At 34.6% G+C, this 8,328-nt stretch overlaps 3 pseudogenes; all 3 read left to right on the forward strand.

The window, feature by feature from the left end:
* The first annotated feature begins 218 nt into the window (after nucleotides 1-218).
* On the forward strand, nucleotides 219-2,181 carry LOC143566158 (valine N-monooxygenase 1-like; annotated as a pseudogene).
* A 562-nt stretch (nucleotides 2,182-2,743) lies between these two features.
* Nucleotides 2,744-5,269, forward strand: LOC143566153 (putative cinnamyl alcohol dehydrogenase; annotated as a pseudogene).
* Nucleotides 5,270-6,875: 1,606 nt separating this feature from the next.
* Nucleotides 6,876-7,630, forward strand: LOC143566159 (uncharacterized; annotated as a pseudogene).
* Nucleotides 7,631-8,328: the final 698 nt, after the last annotated feature.

Here is an 8,328-nt window from a genome sequence, read left to right on the forward strand (position 1 = left end):
AGATTTTATTGATAATATATGACCTATAAATGGATGTCGTAACACATGTAATGATGTAATAAAATTGTTATGTTACTTAAGATAAAATTATTCTAGACTTCAGTCATTCTTATGGATAATGTTTATCCAAATTTATATGTTCATTGCCACTCAAAACTTTCTGGGCTTATTTAAACCCTTCATTGACATGTTTTCCAATTCACATTCCAACATACTAAATCTTTAACATTAGCAATGATGTATTTAACCCTCATTCTCATTGTCTTCCTATTCTTATCTGTTGGTTGGTTCTTAAACAACAAATCTTCAAGCAACCTACATCTATTACCACCAGGCCCAACCCCTTTACCGTTTTTCGGATGCGCCATCCAAATGCTTTTAAATAAACCAACTTTTAGATGGATCCATAAGCTTATGGACCAGTTTGACACCCCAATCCTTTGCATCCGTCTAGGACCATCCACCCACATAATTATGGTTTCGTCCCCAGATATTGCATGTGAGTTCCTCAAGAAACAATATGACATATTCATTTCAAGGCCTGATGCCATTTCAGCTTATGTGACAAGTGGTGGATATCTCACTGCTAGCATGTCCCCATTTGGAGAACAATGGAGGAAGATGAGAAGAGTTGTAAGTCGGGAGATGCTTTCACCATCAATACAAAAATGGCTCCAACCGAAACGTGACGAAGAAGCGGACCAATTGCTTAGTTACATATGCAACCAAATAATGAACCAAGATGTTATCGTTGATGGGGCGTTAATAAACATCCGTGCAGTGACCAGACACTTCTTTGCAAACGTAATGGTGAATATTGTTTTCGGGAAAAGATTCTTTGGGCAAGGAACAAGAGATGGAGGGCCAGGCGAAGAAGGAACCGAACATGTTAGTGCACTCTTTATTATTCTGGAGTATCTTTACGCGTTTAGCATCACCGATTACTTCCCACGGTTAAGAGGGAATATTGACCTTGATGGCCATGAAAAGATAGTGAGCAACGCGATGAAAATTGTTCAAAAGTATCATGATCCATTGGTCGATGAATGGATTCAAATGTGGAACGACGGAGCTCGAAAGGAAAAATGTGATATGCTTGATGTTTTTATTACACTTGAAAATCCTAAGCTTACTTCAGAGGAGATTAAAGCCCAAATTATTGTAAGTTTCTCGCATACACATTTCAATTATATATGTACATTTGCATGATTACGAGGGGTGATGCTAAAAAACTTTTAATGAATGATTAGTAACATGAATCTTATCTTGAATTTATGACAATTGTTAAGTTTGTTTTTTTATATCTAAAGTATATTTGTCTTATCCATTTTAGGAACTAATGATAGCAATAATTGATAATACGTCTAACGCAATAGAATGGGCAATGGCTGAAATGATCAATAAACCTATGATTCTAAAGAGAGCAGTCGAGGAGTTGGAGCACATAGTAGGTCACCAAAAGTTAGTCGAAGAGCAACACATACCCAAACTCAATTACATAAAAGCATGCATCAAGGAAGCATTTAGGTTGCATCCGTTTGCACCTTTTCTTCCACCCCATGTTTCAATAATGGATACGACGGTTGCTGGCTATTTTATACCCAAGGGTAGCCATGTAATCCTAAGTCGATATGGGTTGGGAAGGAACGCGAATGTGTGGGTGGATTCATTGCGATTTAACCCAGATTGACATCTATGCAGTGAAGGAAAACAAGTGGTTCTTTCAGATGATAACCTGAGGTTGATCTCGTTTAGCATAGAGAAACGAGGTTGTCCTGGAATAAAATTAGGTACAATCATGGTTACAATGTTGTTAGCAAGGATGATCCAAGGTTTTACTTGGGAGGCGTTGGGTAATAAGTTGTCTATTGAGCTTGATGAAAATCATGATGACATTCACTTGGCTAAACCACTCGTGGCAATTGCTAAGCAAAGGCTGCCGCGTTACATGTACCCTACATATTGATTAGAAGAAGTACTGGTTTTTACCAAGTAAATATTCATAAATAAGAGCATTGCCTCATTCTTATGCAAGTTCATTTATTAAATTTTATGTGATTGGAGTTTGATATTAGTTCTTTTCTCTTCCTAATTTATAATTTAAATTGTGAAAAAAGTTAAACAAAATACTAGCTTATTAAAATCCAATTCACCATGCCTTCTCTAGTTTTCTCTAGAGTCAATCTAGGTTAAGATCAAAATTTTGTATTCATGTTCTTAGGCCTTATTTCTAACATTAATTGAGGTATTTGTCAATTATGATTGACAAACACATTATACTTATCAATAACCTAGCATTACGTTAATCACAAAGATTAGATCATAGTTAATTTTAACTTTCAATGTTTAGTCGATTTGTAACGTCAATTATCTATATCTATATCTGCATTATATATAAAACATATTAGATGGACAATATGATAATTTACACGATTGCAAAACACTGTACGCATACGTTCGTATTCAATTTTTTGGTTTGATCGACTTGACCTAATTTCTATTTCTATTAATGTGATATCAAGTTTCAAATTGAACGTTTGTTCGGATGCAAATAGTTGGAATGTTATATCAAATGTCGATGGCCCTAAAATTCTCTTCGGCAACAAATTTGTGTTTAATTTTCCCCCAATTTTGATACTCAGGGGAAGAAGATTACCGGCTAGACCTCTAGCAGATTACAATTACCTCATCAAAGCTCATGTTAATCGGTGGCAGTGGTATGAAATGTTTTTATCTTGTGATTATGGAGCAATTTATGCAAACATCTCAAATTTTGCCATTAAGTTTGATTCTGCCTTTGTATTATGGTGTTGTATCTTGTAGTTAGGGTTAATTTACTGAATAATTTCCCTAAACAATTTTGCATTCATCTTCTTCACTAAAGTTTGTTTATTTGGTATATCTACACAAAATTAAATTGATTTGGCGCGCCCTCCTTTCCCTACGATCTCTTTGTTATCTCTACTGAAAACGGAAGATGAAATCCGTTTGTCACCATCCATATTTCTTCATCGTCAGAAGGATCATATGGGAATTTTAATGACGTGTTGGGTCCAAAATTTTGCAGGAAAACAGGTCCAGAAGATGCCGTGTTCAAAGTTTTGTATTGTGGTGTAGACCACATTGATCTTCATACTAAAAGAAATGAAATTCACTCTACTACCTACCCTTTGGTTCCTAGCTACGGTTCCTAATTTTACAACTAATATTTTTATCACTGTACCATCCCTTAGCGTTAACACTCTTGTGTTAATAATTGTGTGTCTTGCAGGCGTCAAGTGGAGGGAAAGGTTACTGAGGTGAGCCCGGAGGTGAAAAAAATTCGGTGTATGTGACATAATAGTGGGATCTTGTGGCGAATGTGCGCGTTGTAATTTGTAAAAGCAACAGAGAATAATATTATAGCAACATGTTCACTTACATTGTCTTACAATGGCATCTTTAAATATGGAAGTTTTACACAAGGAGACTTCTCTTCTGCCATGGTAGTCCATCAAAAGTAAGCAATAACAAACCCTAAACCTACATTTATTTCATTTATGGGAAAGTTTCTGACTAAATAAATTGACTAATTGAATTTGACTTTTTTAAATTAGCTGTGTTGACTTTTTCCTCTATAAAAATAGTTTGACTATTTATAGCATGCCAATGTGTTATATGCCAGCCACCATTCTCATATCAAATCTACTGCTCGAAAAAAAATTTCTATCTTAGCTATCTTATTACACATAGTGCTTTTCATATTATTTTTTATTTCATTTTACAAATAACATTTTTGTATTAATTATTTTTATTTTACAAATGATGTTAAGACTATTTAGTCAATATTTTCGGTCAACGCAACTATCTAATTATACAAAATTAAAATATGCAGCTATGTAGTTAACAAACCAGAAAACCAAGCCCCGAAGCAAGCAACACCGTCACTCTGCGCAGGAGTAACGACTGTAGTCCGTTAAACGGTTCATTGGATTTAAAAAGCCCATAAAAGCACGAATCTTGGGGTTGGGTGGAGTTGGTCATCTGGGTGTTTTAATAGCAAAAGCAATTGGTCTTCATGTGATAGTGGTGACTTCCTCTAATAAACAGAAAGAAGATGCACTCACTCATTTGGGTGCAAATTGTTATTTAGTGAGCTCGGATTCAGCTGAAATGAATAGATTAAGAAATAGTCTTGATTATATACCAGACATTGTGCCAGTTAACCATTAGTTACAAGATTACCTTTCTCTTCTTGATGTTGAAGGGGAGATATTTCTCATTGGTGCCATTCGTGAGCCACTCTAGTTCGGTGCGCCGGGTTTGATTTTAGGTATGCGCCCTCGTTTCACATACAAGTAACTCATTCGATTGTTAGTAATTGTTAACGGAGTTTATTATGCATCATAGTTATTGTTACGGGAAAATAACGAAAGTAGACATTTTGAGTTTTTGACTCACTTTTACTAAGATTAGCACTTGGATTTTACTTTTAAAAAATAGACAAACATAACCAATCAGTCAAAAGAAGCCAAATGAGCTCCATCGCGGGTACAAAATACTTTCAAATTTACTAAAGGCCTACGAAAAAAAGCCAATCAAATCAATACACGTGTAAAGGTAAAAAAAATTTGATATTTAGCCGCCAACTAAGGCTTTTACACGTGACAATTTGATATTTTTGCGGATACCTTTCAACATTTTTGTTGGTTGAAAACTAGCCGTTTAGCCAGCTATGCTTATATGGCGTTGCAAAAATAGTTGGTTTGAATATGCTTATTTTTTTAAGGCTAAAAGTTAATGACTACTTTGATTTGAAAAAAGGGTCAAAATGTCTTTTTGGTGATGTCTTCTATTATTATTTGATTATTGTTTATCAATAAGTATGTTTGTTTGTCTTGAATGAATATGTAGTTTTGATACATGATAGTCACTGATGTTTTGTCATTGTCTTAAGTTCGTTGCTTGGTATTTTCTTTTCATTATTCAACATGCTTGAAAAAAAAAAATTGCCAATATCATTTTTTTAGTTCTTTTGAATTATTAGATAAACAAAATGAATTTGGATTGAAGTTTGTTGAAATAATTTACAGCATGTCGATAAGTGGAAGTTTCATCGGAAGCATACCAGAGACACAGGAGATGCTTGACTTTTGGGTGGAGAAAGGTTTGAAGACAATGATAGAAGTGGTGAAGATGGATTATGTGAACAAAGCATTTTGAAAGGATGGAGAAAAAGTATGTGAGGTACATTTTTGTGCTGGATGTGGCTGGGCGCAATCTTGAGTGAGCAATTTTCAAATTGTATGAGTTTACTAAATTCAATCAACTTTTCATACAACAAACCTCGATGAAGAGTAATATTTGTTCACTATATTTATACTTAAGCCAATAAAAATGTAATGTTTCTCTCATTATTCAGCATATCTTTTAATTTTATGATGATGGTATTAATAACATTAATAATATTCATATTTCCATATGTAATGCACTTTTATGGAGTAACAAAAAAATGTTGGCAAATTTCTTATGTTGTGGTTTTTGAATGGCTTAACTATCATTTTCTTCCTCTTTTATGTATTATTGGCCAGTTTATTTTACTAGGTCACGTATTTTGAACATCTATTCTTTTCGAGTCTATATCTTTTAAATACAATCTTACTATTGTACTATCAGGGTTAAAACACCACCCAAATGAAAACTTGTTCGGGTTAGAATGAGGGTTAGAACATATATTATAAAAACATGTATTAGTCCCTCATATGTTTCTTTTTCATATGGGTCATAGATGCCTCTCGACATGATTTGTCCCGTTTTCTTTTTATTTTACACGATAAAAAATCACGATCATGTAATGCATTTGACGTGATTCGTCGCAATGCATAGATAATAATAGTTAGTTTTACTATGTATAAATTTATATGTAATGCCTCTCGACATGATTTGTCCTGTTTTCTTTTTATTTTACACGATAAAAAATCACGATCATGTAATGCATTTGACGTGATTCGTCGCAATGCATAGATAATAATAGTTAGTTTTACTATGTATAAATTTATGGTACGATTTAAGTTAACAGTTCATCATTTATCTGTATAGTAATAATAAATGAATATTTATAACTTATCCGGTTCTTGAATCTGGCATGACTGATCCAACTGTTCCAATGGATATACCAGGTGCCAAATACGTCATTGCTAACATGCTAATACGATCCCGCCGCAAAGCGCGGGCTCCTACGCTAGTTTTAATAGTCAACTATTTTATAGTTTCAAATATACCCCTGTAGATTAATTTTAAATCTCCAACTTCAAAATGTGAATCATTCATTCACAGTTTGCAATTTTATACAACTCTTTCAAAGTAAGCCTCAACTTATATGTTTTTGTCTTACAATTTTAATCTTTAAGTAGCTTTACTAAAATTAGGTAAGACAACAAAAATTGAAAAACTAGTTTTATACCAAATCACCGCACAATCCGCATGGTGTCTCAAAATTTAAAACAAATTAAATAAATTATCAGACCGTATTTAGATTTTAGTAAAAAAAACAAAAACAAAAGTTTCATGATATAATCACATATATCAGAGAATGCAATAATCATTTCTAAAAGATTATGGGTTGGGAGTTTGGGTAAGAAAACAAAAGTTGAATGAAGAATAATACTTATTTAATTCCGGTTAATCTATCAAGGCGTTAGGCGTCATGTGTCGGTTAAACGTTTGGTGTTGGTTACACGTCTGACACAAGAAACTGGCTACACGACATTTATCGGTTAACAAGACTGATATAATAATAATAATAATAATAATAATAATAATAATAATAATAATAATAAAATCGAAAAAAAATAAATGTTTTGAATTGAACAAAGGTCGATCTTATTCAGACTATATATTACCCAATTTCCTTAAACCCTAAATTAGGGTTCAATCATCTTCTTCTTCTTACCCAAAACGCACAGCCGCCACCGGAGATGAGGCCATTAGACGAATCCGAAACCACCCAAGTCTTCGAAAAGCTCTTCAAATTCACCGGCAACAACCTCAAAAACATCGTCGAGTCTCCCTCACACGAAGGCCCCGACCAAACCCCCGGCCGTTACTGCTTCCGCCTCCACAAGAACAAAGTCTACTACGTCTCCGAATCACTGGTCAAACGTGCCACCAACATCAAACGCGACAACCTCGTCGCCTTCGGAACAGCCATCGGTAAGTTCACCAAAAGCGGCAAGTTTCACTTAACGATACAAGCGTTGAATTTGCTGGCGGCGAATGCGAAGCATAAGGTTTGGTTGAAACCCACATCGGAAATGTCGTTTTTGTATGGGAATGATGTCATTAAAGGTGGGTTAGGGAGGATTACAGATAATATTAATGCGTATGATGGTGTCGTCGTGTTTTCGATGTCGGATGTGCCGTTGGGGTTCGGGATTGCGGCTAAGTACACGCAAGATTGTAGGAAGATGGACCCGAATGGGCTTGTGGTTATTCGGCAGGCGGATACGGGTGAGTATTTGAGGAATCAAGAGGAGCTTTGAGAAAAGAAATTGGTAACAAGTTTTTTATGTGTTTTGTTTAAGGTAATAGTTTGTTGAATGTTATGGATTGTGATATGCAATATGATATGCTGTTTTGGTTTATTAAATGTTGTTCCTGTGTTAATTTTCATTTTGGTTCTGATTTTTAATTTATGCATAATTGATAATACATTATGGATTCTAAATGATGTGCATCCTTTTGTTTTTCAACCACTGATGGGTTCAACTTTAGCTCACACAGTTGAACTAGAAAACAACTTAAGTAGTATCATAGTGTTAGATTGTGACCGTATTGATGAGTCATTGACGTTGAACTAATTTATTAACTTAAATTTTTGGAACTCTTGTTAATAAGACAGGAATGGTTGTATCTTAGGTGTTGTATGCAAGTAAGAAACTTTCCAACCATAATTTTGTTCTCTATGCACCTTAAGAGTTGATTTTGAGAATGGTTTAGAGGTTGTGTGCGCACATATGTCTCTGCTTCTGATTGAGATTTGTAACAGGGTGTACAATGAACATATTACTTGATAAGTAGGGGTTTGCAAGATACAGGTTAGACCTGCCACCCATGAACCCGGAAACACGTTCGGTTTCGGTTCTGCATTTCATCTTTAATTGGGGCTGAACAGGTGAGAACCATGAAACCGGTGAAGACTAAACCCAGGAACAAGCATAACCTTTTTCGAACAAGTACAACCTTTTTTTTCTTGAAATCTGATCCGAACTTCGTCTTGGTACTGGTAAACCATTGAATCAACTAAAAACCATATAGATTAATTTTTGTAAAGTATTCTAATAAATGTTA

This window comes from Bidens hawaiensis, unplaced genomic scaffold, assembly GCF_021521415.1.
Source record: "Bidens hawaiensis isolate Kalapana, Puna unplaced genomic scaffold, B.hawaiensis_p1.1 tig00022703_1, whole genome shotgun sequence".
Classification (NCBI taxonomy): domain Eukaryota; kingdom Viridiplantae; phylum Streptophyta; class Magnoliopsida; order Asterales; family Asteraceae; genus Bidens; species Bidens hawaiensis.